A 17851-nucleotide genomic window follows, 5' to 3' on the forward strand; every position below is an offset into this window, starting at 1 on the left:
GTTAATTTTAGGCATTGTGACAGGTGTGAGATGATATCTCATTGTGGTTTTGATTTGTATTTCCCTGATGTTGAGCATCTTTTCATGTGTCTATTAGCTATCTGGATGTCTTCTTTGGAAGTGTCTATTTATGTTTTCTGCCTATTTCTTAACTGGGTTATTTGTTCCTTGGGTGTTGAGTTTGATAAGTTCTTTATAGATTTTGGGTATTAACATTCCTTATCAGATATGCCATTTGCAAATATATTCTCCCATTCTGTAGGCTGCCTGGGAAGGGTTTTTATTGAAGTATGATTGACATATAACATTATATTAGTTTCATGTGTACAACATAATGATTTGGCATTTGTACTTACTTTAAAATAATCATCACAATAAGTTATTCAAACTTAAAAAAAAAAAAGGAACACTGCTATTAGTGACAACATGAGTAAACCTGAAGGGCATGAGCTAAGTGAAACAAGCCAGAGAGAGAAAGGAAAATACTGCATGGTATCATGCATTAACCTGAATAAAGTCAAACTCCCAGAAAAGGAGGCTACAAAAGTGGTCACCAGGCAAAGGGGGCTGGAAGAAATAGGAAGAGATCGGTAAAAGGTGACAAACTTTCAGTTATAAGATGAATACGGCCCCGGGATCTACTGTATAACATGTGACGGTAAATGACAGCCTGGTGTTGTGCAGTTGAGATTTGCTAAGTGAATAGAAAAATGTTCTCACCAAAAATAAATAAATAAATGAATAAATAAATGCAAATAAAACATGTGAGGCTGTATTAATTAGCTCAGTGAGAGGGTATTCCTTTCACAAGGTACACATATACCCAGTCATCACACTGTACTCCTCAAATATTTAAAATGTATTTGTCAGTTATACCTTTCAAAAAATGAGGCCAAGACCTGGGCACTTGGTGTACTTGTTGCCTCTGTGTGTCATTACTCATCTAAGGGACAGAGAAGGGAAGTATATGTGTGTATGCTAGTCCATGTACATAAACATACCAATAAACCATTCTTATGCATCCATATTAGGCAAAACATGAGTTCCTGTTGTTACCTCCAACTCTAGTTCATTACCCTATGGGTCACTCCCCTGGCTTGTCTGTAACCTCTCCCTGTAACAGTAACTGGGCCCCATCATCCACCCTTCCTTTTTTTTTTTTTTTTAAGTGTATCTATTTATTTTTAGAGAGACAGGGAGAGAGAGTGCGAGTAGAGGAGGGGCAGAAAGAGAGAGAATCCCAAGCTTGCTCTGCACTAGCAGTGCAGAGCCTGACATGGGGCTTGAACACATGAACTGTGAGAGTATGACCTGAGCTGATAGCAAGAGTCAGACGCTTAACAGACTGAGCCACCCAAGCACCTCTGTCATCCACCATTCATTTACTTAACTGTTTAATTCTAATATAGATATATAGCAGTATCAAATTGTTATTCTGTGCCCTTGTGGGAAGCAGCTTTTACCAATGGCGTACCGTGCTTATATGCCATTAGTCTTACAGATTCCACTCTTTTCCAAAGTTATTAGGACAACATCTTCCCACACCCCTTTAAGTGAGGTCATTTTATACATTTATGATACAGTTAGATTGTTTTATCACATTGTGAATTCCATCCTGGTGTCCCCTAACCTCCTAACTGATGTGGTTTTTAAAGTTTATTTTATTCATTTTGAGAGGGGAGAGGGGGTTGAGAGCCTGGTATAGGGCTTTGATCCCATGAACCCATGAGATCATGATCTGAGCTGAAGTTCAGAGCTGGATGCTCAACCAACAGAGACACCCAGGTGCCCCATTTTTTCAATATTCTTAACAGCTTATTTCCCAGTTCTTAACTTTAATAAAGTCCAGTTTATCATTTGTTTTGTTGTGTGAATCATGCTTTGGTGTTGCATCTAAAAACTCATTGCCAAATTCCAGATCACTTAGATTTTCTCCTTTATTTTCTTCTAGCAGTTTTGCACATTTGTTTGTGCTTACATTTAGGTCTGTATTCTATTTTGAGTTCATTTTTGTCAAAGGTAAAATGTCTATACCTAAGTCTGTTTTTGCATATGAATGTAAAGTTTTCCAGCACTATTTGTTGACAATACTGTCCTTTCTTCATTGGATTCTTACCTTTGTTCCTTTGTCAAAGATCTGTTGATTATATTTGTATTGGTCTATATCTGAGCCATGTATTCTGTTCAATTGGTGTATGTGTCTATTCTTTTGCCAATACCATGTTGTCTTCATTACTGTAGCTTTATTGTAGGACTTGAAATCAGACAGCACTAGTCTTCTAAATTTGTTCTTTTTTAACATTGTGGTGCTATTCTGTCTTTACCTCTCAGTATAAACTTTATTTTTTATTATTAAAAATTTTTGTATTGGCTTATTTATTTTTGAGACAGAGGGAGAGAGAGAGAGAGAGAGAGAGAGAGAGAGAGAGCGTGCGTGCATGAGTGGGGGAGGGGCAGAGAGAGAGGGAGACACAGAATCTGAAGGAGGCTTTAGGCTCTGAGCTGCCAGCACAGAACCTGATGTGAGGCTTTGAACCCACAGACCTCGAGATCATGACCTGAGCCAAAGTTGGACACTTAGCCAACTGAGCCACCCAGACACTCCTCAGTATAAACTTCAGAGGCATTTTGTCATTATCTACAACAAGCTTACTGGACTTAATTGGGGTTGAATTGAATCTATAGATCAGTTTGAGAGGAACTGATGTCTTGACAATATAGAGTCTTTCAATTCATGAAAGATCTTGATCATGGATGTCTTTCATCAGAGTTTTGTAGTTTTCTGCATACAGACCATGATTATAATTTGTTAAATTAATACCTAATGTTTCATTTCTTTTTGTGCTTTTGTAGATGACTTTTTTTTAAATTTCAAATTCCAGTTGCTAATTGCTGGAATAGGAAAACAATTGACTTTTCTTTTTTTAATGTTTATTTGTTTGCTTGTTTGTTTGTTTGTATGTTTAGAGTGGGTGAGGGGCAGAGAGAAGGAGTGAAAGAGAATCCCAAGTAAGGTCTGTATTGTCAGCATAGAGCTTGATATGGAACTTGATCCCATGAACCTTGAAATCATGACCTGAGCTGAAACCAATAGTCAGATGCTTAACTGACTGAGCCACCCAGCCACTGCCATCAATGGACTATCTACATTAAGCTTATGTCCTGCAAACTTGCTATATTCAATTATTAGTTCTAAGAGATTTTTATCAATTCTTTGGGGTTTTTCTAAATGGACAATCATGTCATCTGCAAACAAAGTTCTGTTTCCTATTTCATAATCTGTATGCTTCATTCCCACCTTGTCCCCAATTTTAGGGGGAAAGAATCCAGTTTCTCACCATTAAATAGCTGCAGGATTTTTGTAGATGCTTTTTATCAAGTTGAGGAAATTTCTCTCTATTCCTCCTTTGCTGAGAGTTGAGTGTTGGATTTTGTCAAATGCTTTTTCTCCATCAATTGATAAAAACATATATTTGGTCTTTAGTCTTTTGATGTGGTAGATTACATGGACTGATTTTTGAATGTTGAAACTGACTTACATGTGTAGAAGAAACCCTACTTAGTTGTGCTGTATAATTCCTTTTATACATTGTTGTATTTGATTTTCTAATACTTGGTGCTTATGTTCATGAGAGGTATTGGTCTCTGTTTTTCTTTTCTTGTAATATATTTATCTGGTTTTAGCATTAAGGTAATCTTGGCCTCATAGAATGAGTTAGGAAGTATTCCCTCTGCTTCTATTTTCTGGAGGACATTGTAGAGAATTGAAATAATTTATTTCTTAAATATTAGGTAGAAAATACCAGGGAAACATTTGGGCCTCGTGCTTATTGATTATTGATTCAGTTTTTTAAATGGATTGAGATTATTTATTTCTCTTTGTGTGAGTTTTGTTAGCTTGTATGTTCTAAAGAATTGGTCCTTTTCATCTAAGTTATCAATTTGTGGGCATAGATTATTATATAATGTTCCTTTATTCCTTTTAATGTCAATGGAGTTGGTAGTGTTGATTCTTACCACTTTTAAGTGGATTTCTAAATATTATCATTAGTAGTTATAAAGAATATAACTTCCTGCATACTGGGGAAGGTACTACTTTTGTTGAAAAATTAATTATTTCACCTTAAAAACATATCTATTAGCTGTGAAATTAGGTGATTAACTAGTTGTTACTTAACCTTCTAATTTCTGTATAAGTCTAATTACATGAAACAGAAGTTGGTGTTTTGATTTTTTACTTTGCTTTTCTGTTTGGAGTGTCATTGTAACTACTGTAGTGTAAATGATGGAAAATAATTGCATATGTTAAAAAATATGAAACTTTATAAAGTAAAAAAAAATAAAATTTCAAAAAAAACATATCTATTGAAATCTAAATATGTTAATTTGATATCTACCATTATCCATTTTAAAACTACATAAATAAGCTCATTTTTAACTGTTGGAATATTACATCATTTCTTTTCTCTTTGAACTTATATTTTCATCTCAGAATTTTATCTTAATGTAACATATTTTTATGCTTAAAAATCTTAATACTTTCTTATAGGTAATAAGCAAACTTTTTATTATAAATATATCTTGTAATAAAATAGACTTTGTTCTCCTTTTAAAATCATAATTAGTTCAAATACCCATGGTTGAATATGACTTATTGCCTGGTTGGTACATAAGTCACCATCAATTCTGTTACTATTTTTTATTTTTATAGATGTAATTGCTAAGAAATCTTATTTGCAGACATAAGTAGATAGGAGTGGAAGGGTTCTGTTAGAGCCATGTCTCTCAATTCTCTGAACTCCTGAGTTAAATGCCAAAAATTACTTGGTGATCTTTCATCAAAAATTATTTTTAGGTATCTAGAGTGAAGAACTATCAGGAACTCCTTCCATTTTGTTGAAAGCAATGATTTAGAAAATACTTGACTTGCTAGCATCATGCACTTTCCCAAACGTAAACTCAACATTTCAAGTAGATCTTCCCCAGACACCCTGGAGGTTTTGCGTGGACAATGCATCATTATTAGATTTGGGATGAGGGAGAGGTAAATATTTCTTTTGTAAAGTGGGAGGAATATTTATTATGAAGGAGGAGGTGAGTAGAGGGAATTTGTAAGATACTTTGTCCTGGTCAAACTCAAGTTGAACAGTTTAGGAAAGGATGTAGGTGGAACCGGAGGTTCTGAAAAGCATTTTCCTTAAAACTATGTAAGTGCCTCAGTAATACTTGGAAAGATTTTGTGTTTTTGGAGATGCATAACCTATTTAGAAGAAGCTTTTATGGAAGAGGCAGGAAGGCAGGGGAGGGATTTAGTGGAAGACCTAAAGGAAGTGAGAGTGGAGCTTTTTGCAGGGGAGAGCACTTCAGGCGGAAGGAACTGCAAAGGCAAAAGCCTTGGGGCAGGAGTGGGCTTGGAATGTTCTGGCAATACCAAGAGCCAGGGTTAGTTGTTGCAGAGCAAGTGAGGGAAAGAGTGGTGTTTATGAGGTCAGAGAGACAGTCTATTAGGTCTTAGAATCCAAGGTAGGAATTTGAGATTATATTTTGAGTGAGATGGGAAGAATGGCTTCCGCCGGAGGGTTTTGAGCATAGGAGTCATGTGACCTGACTTTGATTTTACAAGCTCACCCTGACTGCTGTGGTGATTATTACATGGAAATACTGTCGCCTTTATCATCTTCCAGTAGTTTTGCTAACCGCTCTTTCTGGGTTCACGACTGTGGATGAGAGTTTTAACTGCACAGGATGGTGAAAATAATCTGACCCTTGAGGAATTTGGGCTGCTAACTTGGTCTGAGTGTGGTTTTCTCAGCTTTTGTGGCCTCAGAACTGTATTCACAAGGGAGCCCCTTACTTTCTGTTACCAGTTGCACTTCAGCCGTCAACCTTGGGGTTAAGGAGGTCAATTTCTATGAAATGGACTCTGAAACTGTCAGGGAGGTTTATTGGGGAACACTTCTTCGGAGATTACCTGTTAGAAATAAGTGGGGGGGGGTGGGACTGGACAGAAGGAGATGCTGGACTGTGCTGCAGTTGCAACAGAACTCTAGGTCATCCTAAAAGAGGATGGCTCTTTAGACTTTTCTCTGTTGAGGGGTGTGGCCTGGGCCTTAATACCTTCCTCATCACCTAGTCAATGGTTGTTGGCAGCTCCTAGAAAAGAGATACGAATTTGGGCCAAGAGTGGATTCTGGGGAGGGACTCAGATGTGAATCAGTAGCAGTGAAGGCTGCAGGCAACCTGGGGAATGAGTGTCCGAGTCTTGAAGGGAGTGTGTCATGGCACACCACAGCATCCGCCACCAATGATCAACGGAAGGAGCCCTGTAGGGATCATCACCCCCATCGTTCAGCACCACCCATTTTGAAGCTAAAGAAACTGAGACCCAGAGGGAGTGAAATGTTGTTTACCTGTTACTTATTTTCTCTTGTGTTAATTACAAAACACAAAATGACTTCACCACACGCCTTGTTTTCTAAAAGAAGGAGAGGTTCAAACTTACTCTTTATAAAGTATTTGCATATTTCAGCTCAGAGTTTGCAGTTATTGTTAGTGCTGCATAAATTTATTCATTTATTTATTTTTAAGAAACACTTCTTTTACTTCAAAGCAACCACATGGACTCTTGAGGCAGTCGCAAAGTTCACTTCTCACCCGTTCCACGCACATTCTGTTTCCCTCATCCGTCCACGCATTGTTCGTTACAATGAAAATCCACCCTGAGCCTGCAGTGGAGATGGGAATCAGTTCATAATACTGGAATGATTTCAACTCACACGAAGTACACTGCCTGGATAATGCCTGCGTTCTCGCTGCCTGAGTTCATCGCTGAAGGGACGTCTTTGACCGCCTGCCTATAGTGTTTTCTTACTTATGACATTTTTTTTTCCAAAAAAGAAATGGTATAGGACATAAACAACCAGATTTTTGCAAAGTGGGGACTGAATTCAGTAACTTAACTGAAAGAGACGTTTCAGAGACAATTGAGGAAAATCAAATACATTAAGAAACAATATTAAGGAATTATGATTGCTTTTCTTAAGAGTGGTGATGGATCTGTTGTCATGTTAAGTTTGAGTCTTTATATATTAGGATCAATAGTTACAGATAAGATAGTATAAGGTCTGGGAATGGCTTAAAATACTCCAGAAAGTAAAAGGTCTCGATAACACAGTGATAGCAAAATGTCCATAGTAGTTGGATCTGGGTCATGGAACAAGGGATTTAAATTCTACCACTTTCTTGATTTGTGGGAGTGTTTGAAATTTTCCACAATAAAAAGTTAAAATACTTTTTTTTTCATGTTTGGTTTTCAATTTTCATCTTACTGGATAGAAGATAAAATACCGGATTGTCTAGTTCAATATTGGACCTCTGGCAGTGTAAGTGTCCTAGTTTAGAGAAGAGACAATAGCCCAGCCTGCAAAAATGCTCGGCTGGACCCCATCTGATTATGTTCATTCTCCAAGGCACTGGGTTTCCCTGTGAGAGATGGTGGCTGAAGGAAGGGTGAGCCTATAGAAGCCTTGTTCAAACCCTGGGCCACCTTTCACAAGGAGAATGACCAGATATGTCATCTGTGCCCACTCACTCTCATTTATAAACTGGGCTAGAAATAACACAGGGTATAGGGTTAGAAACTAACTAGTGCAGAGTTGATGTCTGGTCGAATGAAAATCGTTACTAATTAGAAGCTGTTCCTTTTCCTGTTTTGAGAAACAGTGCTTTGTCTTGGGTCGCAGCAGTCACTCACTCGACTAGAAGGCAGGAGCTGTGTTGTGGGAGAAGTTTGTTCTGAAAGGAATGAGTCCTTGTCATTAGATTTCTTTCATGGGGTCCCATATCACCCTGAACTTCTACCCTTTAATCCTTTTATGCAGGTGTATTTACCAGTCTGTGTTTAGGACCTCGGTTGAGAATTTGAAATGTGTGTTTATTTTAGAGATGAGAATATGGGAGGAAGCTTAAGACATCTTTTTATCCTTAGGTTGGCCTCTTACATTTGTTTGCTCCTTTGGATCTGCAGGCCACAGGGGTTACCCAAGGATCCTACTCCTTGGCTGGGGGGTCTAGTTTCTAAAATTAGGGAATCTGTACCTTGGTGCAAAGTGGAGGCAAATAATCATATTCATAATCATAATGCCACGCATGAAGATTTTTCAGTAGTACTTTTATGATCATCTTTTTTGCTTATGAAAGTACCACACTATGAAAATCCACTCAATTATTTTATAAAATTTTTCATTTGTCTACTTTGTAAGTACTTTTCCAGTTTTTCAAAGTGTGTGTTTATCATTTTATTTATTCTAAGAGTACCCTTATGAGCTAGAGAGGTAGGAAATAATATCATTTGGAGACTGAGTGGGCCAAGGTGAAGGACTTCATTCCAAATACAAGATCTCACTTCCACCCCACTGTCCTATCCATTAATTAGACCCAGGCTTTTCCACAGGCAGAGTATAATCTCCCCATTGATCTTGAAGTCACACCTGGTTAATTTCCCAGCTGATAACTGGCACCCGCTCCCCTCCCCATGGGAATTTCCCAAGGGGAACCTGGCCAGCACTGACTCAGACAACCCACACCTCACCCAGCCTTCCCACCAGCCACCACTTCACCCACCTTGATCATACTTGAAGGAGATCAAAACTAACACCTTTTTGGGCAAGGGCTAGGCTTCTCGCCACAGATCATATTGCCTCCCACTCAGCAGTTGGTGTCTTGTTCATTCAAACACGCAGATCATGTCGAATTTCAAAAGCTGCTGTGTGGACCCAAGCTAGGGGAAGAATCTCATTTCCTGGTAGACTGTGGGAGGGGTAGATCTGAATCTCCGAAGCCCCTACCTCTTCGCTTGGGGATAGCAACAGAGGACACAGCATTTGTTCCTCTTCCACTTATTTTCTCAGTATGTCTCTGAGGTTGAAGGTCTTGGTAGATAGCCTTTCGTTGACTAGCTATTCTTCCCTGTTTTTATCAGTTCGAGTTGGCTGTTAAGAGGAGCCATTATCTATTAAGCCTATACCATGCACCAGGCACTGTGCTGAGCAAAACAGCAATCCTGTCAACAATTATAGAGCTCCTGGGACTACAGTTGTGAATAGAGCTCTCCCAAAGCTGATAATCCCTCGGGAGCAACAGCGAGTGAACAACTGCTTATTTAAATGATTACAAGGGAGAGAAGCCCTATGAAGGGGCGGTCCAGGGCAGTGTGGAGTCTGTAACTGACATTACAGTACTTCATTTCATGCTCGCAGTAGCTCTGGGAGGTGGATGTTACTATCCCTCATTTTCCAGACAAGACACCTGCTCCTGAGAGAGTTTAGGAAATTTCTTAGTGAAGGGGAGTGCTGGCATGTGACTCAAGATCTATCTGATGCCATGGACTTTGTGTACTCCTACCCTGCCTTAAACGCGTGTGTACAGACACAAAACTACTCACCATTGTTGGAAGTGCATATCTTCTGTAAGTTTAACTTTAGCCACATTGTTGCTGTATTAGATGATCAAAGGCTCTTACTGCAGAGAATCTGTGAAGCTTCTGAAACTTTTTGCAAATGTTAGTATGTGCATGTATTTCTTGGGAGAGGGTCCTTAGATCATATCATGTTCTCAAAGGGATCGATGACCCCAGAAGTTTGAGAGCCACTGCATTAGTTCACGTATTCACAACTCTGCTCTTGACTTTGGTCTCCGCTCACCCAGCAGGCAGCTGAACACACCCACTGTGGAAAGAGGTTGGATCACTGGTCCTCACGTTTTTACAAGGTATCAGTCATGTGATGACCGAAAGTTCACCCACATCTCGGTCTTGCTCCTTATTTTCCCTGCCGAGCCCCGCAGTTGGGACAGGTAGGACAGGTGGTGTCGGTCTCTCCTGGGGCACTGAGCTCTTCTCCCAGGATTAGGTGGTGAAGTGGTGCCTGAGAAGCTAGCATTTCAGATGTTGGTTTGGTTTCCTGGGTTAGCAAGGACCTGAGCACCTGCGTGGCTCAGCACAGCAGACATGCCTTCCCCCAGAGTTCTGGAGGCTGGGAGTCGGAAATCAATGTGTTGCCAGGACTGTTATCTCTCTGAAGGCTCTAAGGAAGAATCCTTACTTGCCCTGTCCTGGGTTTTGGTGGTCTTCGGCACTCCATGGTGTTCCTTGGCTTGTAGCTGCCTCACTGCCATGTCTGCTCCACCTGGCTGTCTTCCCTCTGTCTCTGTATCTCTTATGGACTTCTAATCAGGACACCAGTTATTGGATTTAGGACCCACCTCAATCCAGTATCACTTCATTGTAACAATTACAGCTACAAGGACCCTATCTCCAAATAAGGTCACAGTTTGAGATTCTGGGGGGACATGAATTTGGGGAGACACTATTCAACCCAGGATAGAAATATTCTTTGATTGTGTCTTCTGTCAACAAAAGAAACACTTCTCAGGAAAAAAGCAGTAGTTTATACAGTAGTGTATATGAATTCATCAGGTCTTTTTCCAAAACTAGGTTCTGGTTGGAGAAGTAGGTGTGAAGTTACTGGGTAACTGTGTGGGGAGGCATAGCTCCTAGCAGGGGAGGACCATGGGATAGGCAGACTGGAGACACCAAAGACAAGTTTTCTCCACTTTATAATTTTGCCTAGGAGACATCTTAATGTGGAACTCATTCATTTTGTAATATAGACATTCTAAAAATATTGAATGTTTGCTATGTGTAAGGAGTTGTCAGGACACACACACACACACACACACACACACACACACTGAATCAGATATGGGTTGCATCCTAAAGAAACCCATCGCCCCACAGGGGAAGTGAACAGACCCAACAGATTCATCTTGCAAGACAAAAAGTGATGGCTACCCCATATGATAATACCTAGAGCCCTAGCAGAGCTAAGACATGGAAAGAGCTGTGTGCATGTCTGTTCCAGGTGTGGGTCAGGAAAGGCCTCATGACAGTGGAGATGTTGGAACTAGATTTTCAAGGATTGAAATGTGGAGACATAGGAAAGAGGCCAGGACAACCACAAGACAAAGACACCAAGATGGGGGATCTGAGGCATGAATGGGAAATAGCAGGTTTGGCTGGAGCCTACCAAGCATTAATCAACTGGACTGTAGGGGCCTTGAATGCCAGGTTAAGAAAGTCAGCCTCTGGGTTTTAATAAAAGGACCAGGAGGAGTCACTGAAGGCAACTGAGCTGTGAAAAATGGGATTAGAGTTGTTTTAAGAAGGCCCACTGGACAAACAGTGGGAATGGTGGGAGGAAGAAATGAACAGGGAGCCAGTTTAGGAGATTGCAGCAAGGGTGCTGGGGACAGGGAACAGGCCTGGAAATGGGACAGAGCCCATGTAAATGGGGCAAGAGAGCACATAAATAATCATGAGACATAACATGTACTAAGGGGAGGACTGAGCAGCTCACTGGGTGATGCCGTGTTTTGTTTTTTACAGTTGGAAACATTCAGGGACACCAGGGTGGCTCAGCTGGTTGAGCGTCGTACTCTTCATTTCTGTTCAGGTCATGATCTCACAGTTCTGAGATCAAGCCTCACGTGCTCTGTACTGAGTGTGGAACCTGCTTGCCATTCTCTCTCAGTCTCTCTCTCTTTCTTTGCCCCTCTCCCCTGCTTGCTCGAGTTTTCTCCCTCTCAAAATAAAATTGAAAAAAAAGATTAAAAAAATAAATAAAATTGGAAACATTCATTAACCTAACAACCATTTTTTAATCATGTTCTTTTGCAATGCATTATTTTACACACACACATACACAGACACACACACACACAGGAACATAGGTAATGTATGTGTAAGTTATGAAATATAATAGTCAAATAAACACCCTTGAGCCTACCACTTACCACTTACAATCACACCCATGTGCCTGATCTCATCCCCTGCTCTACATTTTTTTGCATTGACTGTTTTCTTGCCTTTTTCTCAGAATTTTACCCTACCTGTTAATATCCATAAAATGTTATTTTGTTTTGTTGGTTTTGAGCTTTATAAAAATGATGTCATACCGTATGTACTCTTTATCCTTATATGTATTTTTAATTCAATGGTATGTTTCAAAAATTCATCCACTGTGGATGGTTTTGCCTTTTACAGAAATAGAAAAGGCCCCGAATACGATCTGGATCTTTCCATTTTGTGGGCACATGGCACCTCTGGCTGGAGACATCTAAGGAGAAAGATATCTAGTCCCTTGGATGCCACCCTGGAAGGCACTTCAGAGGAGCTAACTTAACCTTCTCTCTGATCTATCGAAGCCCTGGGGGGCAGCTTCTGCCTGAGGGTAACAGGGAAGACACCATAGTAATACATTCTGTTCCAGGAAGCCCCTGTAAAGAAAACCTACCGGCTTAAAAAACAATAGCATTTGTTTTGCTCACAAATCTTCAGTCTGCACAAGGAGAGTTCCTTTCTGTCTCATGCTATGTGGAATAAGTGGGTTTGAAGGTTGGAGGCTAGAATCATTTGAAGGCTCACTCATTCACATTGTAGAGCCTCGGCTGGGAAGACTCAAATCCCGGAGGTCTGGAACAGCGGGACTTCTCGGGCAGCTTCCTCTCTGTGTTGTCTCTCTACATTGTCTCTCCATCATAGCAGTTTTGGAGGGCCAGATTTCTTATATGGTGGCTCATGCACACCTATGTATTTGTCCCAGGAGCATAAGAGCCAAATGGAAATAGCATTGCTTTTGTGACCTAGCCTCAGAAGTCACATAGTCATATACTCCATTGGTAGAATTGTTTAAGAGGTCCACTTAGGCTCAGGGGATGGATCCTAGACTCCATCTCTTATTGAGAAGTCTCAACATCACATTATAAGGATAGAACATATGGTGTGGCCATCTTTGGAAAGTACGGTCTACTATAGACTCTGACCTAGCAGAATGAAATGCCTTGATGTATTTTCAGAGGAGAATCCTGAGAAGGAATAGAAATATGGATATAAAGAATATTGGTCTGGAAAGCAGCTAGCCAGATTATCTAGGCTGGGGGTCTAGGATACATCTCTCCTGCTTCACAAACCAAGGAGACAGCATTAAACCACAGAAGATGGGCTCAACTCCAATAACAAGAATTATCTTCAACCTTGTTTCTTGTGAGATGTCATGGAAGGTATCAGAATAAAGACAGAGCAAAGTGCGTGTTCTGACATGCTCATCAGCTACTTACTGAAAGACCTGGTGACCAAAGAAGGGAGAGCAGGGTAATAGGAGGGAAAAATAGGGAAGAAAGGCAAAGGAAGAAAGGAGAAGAAATAAGATCAAATCAAAGAAAATTAAAAAAGAAAGGAGGGAGTCCATGGGCAGCTCAGTAGGTTGAGTGTCTGACTTCAGCTCAGGTCATGATCTCATGGTTCTGAGTTTGAGCCCCGCATCAGGCTCACTGCTGTCAGAGAAGAGCCAGCTTGGGATCCTCTGTCCCCTTCTCTTTCTTCCCCTACCCTGCTCATGCTTTCTCTCTCAAAAATAAACATAAAAAAAAGAATGGAAAGATTTTTTAAATTTCCATTTCTGTATGAGTCTCTAATTTTCTGCTGCAATATAACTTTCGAGGTCTTTCCTTACAATCTTACACCAAAAAAATTAACTAACCACTAGGTCTTAGAAGGAATTTGTAATAATACTGTGTGAAGACAGTGTTTTTTATTTTAAAAACTCAAAGCATCAGGACTCCTTTTTGAGGCAAATCTTCAAACACCACACTGGAATATTCCCAATTTGCACACCATTTGTTGATCAATGGGCTCATTCTCTGGCTTCCTCAATTCCGACTCCTTGGGACACCATCCTCCAAACACAGTCTACCTTTTGGCCTCTTTCCTGAGGGTTCTTCCAGGTAGATGGGACTCATATGATTGGATATGAGCAAGGAAAATGAACTCTTCATGTGTGGTGTGACCCAGTTCTGTTCTGTTCTCTTGGGGGGAAGAAGGCCATTGCTCTGCTTGTCTACATTCATATAGCATCTCCAACTGTGAAACTGAAGAAAGGAAGGGGTATAGGGAATTCACATTCATTCAGCAACTGGCCCTGGATTCTCTTCCAGCTGCTGTCTATCCCTGGGGTTATCTAGACCATTCCATTGTCGTCCTCTACTGTTCTGGTGGAACATGAGTCTGGGTCCACCTGAAAGTCTACAGAATTAATCTTCTAAGCTGAGGAGGCTTCTGAGATTTTCATTATTATTTTACATAAAAGTTTTATTGAGACACCATTCACACACCATGTAGTTCCCCTATTTAAAGTATAAAATTCATTTTTTAGTATACTCAAAATTTATTTTTTAATATACTCATTTGCATGGCCATCACCACAATCAATTTTGAAACATTTCACCATCCAAAAAGGAAGCCTTGTACCCATCAGCATTAATACCATGTACCCTCTCCTCCTGAACCACTTTCCTCCACACCTCCACATCTAGGAAACCACTGCTCACTTTTCAATTGCTAATGGACCTGTCACTATTCTGGATTTTTCTTATCTATGGAACCCACATATACAACATGTGGTCTTCTATGACTGGCTTCTTCCAAGTTGTTCCACTTTGTTCCAAGCTGTAGAATTTATCAGTACTTCATTTCTTTTAATAGTCAAATACTAGTCTAGTATATGGATATGACACATTTTATTTATCCATTCATCAGTTGATGGACATTCATTTCCACTTTTTGACTATTATGAATAATGTTGCTGTGAGCATTAGTATACAAGTTTTTGTTTTTATTTCTTTCAGGTATATACCGAGGAGTAGAATTCCTAGGACATATGGTAACTCTATTAACCCTTTGAGGAACTGCCAGATGTTTTTCAAAAGTGGCTGCGGCATTTTATATCCTCACTAGTGGTGTAAATAACATCTCTGATTTCTCTACATCCTCACCAACTCTTGTTACTTCTGCCTTTTGGATTGTATTATTAATCCTAGCAGGTGTAAAATGATATCTTATTGTGGTTTTAATTTGCATTTCCCCGATGACTAGTGATGTTGAGCATCTCATCATGTGCTCATTGACCTTTTGTATATTTCCTCTGGAGAAATGTTTCTTTAGGTTCTTTGCTCTTTTATTAATTGGGTTATTTGTATTTGTCTTTTTATTATTGAATTCTGGAAGTTCTTTATGTATTTTGGATACAAATTCCTTATCAGATATATGAGTTGCAGTTATTTTCTTCCATCTGTGGGTTGTTTTTTCACCTTCTTGATGGTGTCAGCTCAAGGGCACAAGTTGTTGACTTTCATGATATCCAATTTATCTCTTTTATCTATTTTTTTATTGCTGTTGCTTGTGCTTTTGGTGTCATAACTGAGAAACCATTGCCTAATCCAAGGTCATGAAGATTTATACCTTTGTTTTTCTAAGAGTTTAATAATTTTCTCTTATATTCAGGTCTTTAATCCATTTCAAGTTAATTTCTGTATTGTATGCTGTAAGAAAGGGGTCCACCTTCTTCTTTTTTTTTACATGTAGATACTCAATTTTCTCACCGTCCAGTTGTTGAGATTTTTTTCCTCATTGAATTGTCTTAGCATACATTAGTTCCACATTATCCATTGGGGATATGTTCAAAGATGCACAGTGGATCCATTAAATGATGGGTAGGACAAAACCCTATATATACTATGTTTCTTCCTATATGTACATACCTATGATAAAGTCACATTTATAAATTAGGCAGAGTAAGAGATTAATAGCAATAACTAATAATTAAATAGAACAGTTATAATAATATACTTAATAAAAGCTATGTGAATATGTGGTCTCTTTCACAATATCTTACTGTACTGTACTCATCCTTCTTGTGTTGATGAGGGATGATAAAGTGCCCTTGTGATGAGATGAAGTGGGGTGATCAGTGTAGGCATTGTGACATAGATTCAGGTAATAGTTTTGACTGCAGTTGACTGTGGGGAACTGCAAGGGCAGCAAGTTAAACCACAGATAAGAGAGGACTACTGTACATTGTTATTTTTTATGACATGCAAAAAACAAGAAATTGCAGAGAAATTTCTTGATGAATCCTGGACCGTAGTGATTCATGGTAGCTACATTATGCTGTGCCTGTCACAAGCATGAAGTCACAGAATCCTCACAAAAGCCCCAAGAAGTGGGTTATGATTATTCCCATTTTGTAAAGGAAGCAATTGATGCTTGGAGAGGTTAAGAAGCTTACTCAAAGGACCATTTCTGATACTCAGTGGTTTTGGGCTTTGAATCCATGTCCATCTGACTCTTGCACTCCTATGAACAATTTACGGGCTCAGCCATCAAGAACAATGCCAGCTAAACACGTGCCAGCCACTTTTCTAAGGACATTGGTAACTCATCTAGTAACTCATTTTATTCCTACAATAACCGTAAGAGGGATGCACATTACCTTTATAACTGCATATGGATGGATAAACTGAGATGTGGAGAGTTTAAATAGCAGCCCAAACAGTAAGTGACAGGACTGGGATTTGAACCCAGAGTCTTTGCTTTTTAACTGCCATGTTATACTCTTCAAAGCTTTGTTGCTGCAGTTTACAGTTTTCAGCTGCAGCCTCTCTTTACGAATAGCTTTATAATAGATTCATTTATGATATCCATAGACAAGTTGCTTTAATTTTTGCCAGAGCTCCTTGACCCCAGGGTCAAGTCTTAAATAGTCTATAATAGTCTTAAAGAAATTTCTAGGAGGTATTTTTGTCTTAATGAGATGAGCAGTCTTCATAAGCTGAGCATCTGCCTTCCTAAATTAAGGAAGTTTCTTATGATAACAAGGGTATCAACAGCCTATAGAAAACCAACAAATCCCCACTGTGTGTTTTATTTAAAGTAAAATGGATGATTTTCACTCTTTAAGTCTGGATGGATATCATTTTTCCTGGTCTACCCAAGTATAGTAAATCCTGCAGTTCAAAAGGGTGACTGGTACGTTGCTCTCCATTTTTACTGTTTCTTTTGAATCATAAAATGTCTAAGTCTATTAATTCCACTTGTTCTTTTTGCAGATGAAAAAAAATGGAGCCCCCCAAAAGTTGTGAGATTTGCCCAGGACTTTTTTTCCCTGGTCCCCAGACTACCTCTTGGTGATGTCAGTATATTTGTTTTTGTTTTCTTGGGAGTGAACTGTCCCAGAGTGTCTGCTGCTGATGTATTAATGGGGGGATGCAGAATGATATAATACTTGTCAGCCATTTCATTGTGAATTTACTCCAGATAGTTTTTGTTTAATCAGAGCAATATTTCCTAGGTTGCCAGGCAACATGGCAATGGCATTTCAGGATTTACTGTCAGCTTTTGAAATAGAAAAAGGCTCTGTCTTTTGCTTCCAGAATAAACTCTCTCTCTCACTCATTCTAGATTTGTGTTCACTTTGTGTTGAGGTCAAAGAATCAAATAGGCATAAAGAAGAAAAGTGGAAAGAGCTAATTTAAGAGGAAATGAGGATCCTTCTTTCTGATTCTTGTACCTGAATAAGGGTTTACTGTGGATATTCAGTTTGTGTGTGACAGCGTGTTAGTTGGCACCTTGGAGAGTTACATTGAAACTAACATAGTCCTGGGGCACCTGAGTGGCTCAGTCGTTCTGTGGCACACTTTGGCTCAGGTCATGATCTTGCTGCTCTTGAGTTTGAGCCCCATGTCGGGCTCTCTGCTGTCAGTGGAGAGCCCACTTTGGATTCTCTGTCCCCCTCTTTCTGTGCCTCCCCCTCTTGAGTTCTCTCCCTCCTTCTCTCTCTCTCTCTCTCTCTCTCTCTCTCAAAAGTAAATAGAAAAACATAAAAAAAGAAAACGTCAACAAAGTCCTAGACAATTAGGGAAGGGAATGCAGTTAATTAAGAAGAAATCAAAAGGTTATAAC

General features: G+C 39.5%; 1 long non-coding RNA gene across 1 annotated transcript; it reads left to right on the forward strand.

Moving 5' to 3' along the window:
* Positions 1-16008: 16008 nt before the first annotated feature.
* On the forward strand, positions 16009-17344 carry LOC115288986. The gene is made up of 2 exons (XR_003907311.1): positions 16009-16444; positions 16999-17344. It is a non-coding gene; the product is annotated as an uncharacterized LOC115288986 (long non-coding RNA).
* Positions 17345-17851: the final 507 nt, after the last annotated feature.

The sequence above is a fragment of the Suricata suricatta genome, chromosome 4, assembly GCF_006229205.1.
Source record: "Suricata suricatta isolate VVHF042 chromosome 4, meerkat_22Aug2017_6uvM2_HiC, whole genome shotgun sequence".
NCBI classification, from domain to species: Eukaryota; Metazoa; Chordata; class Mammalia; order Carnivora; family Herpestidae; genus Suricata; species Suricata suricatta.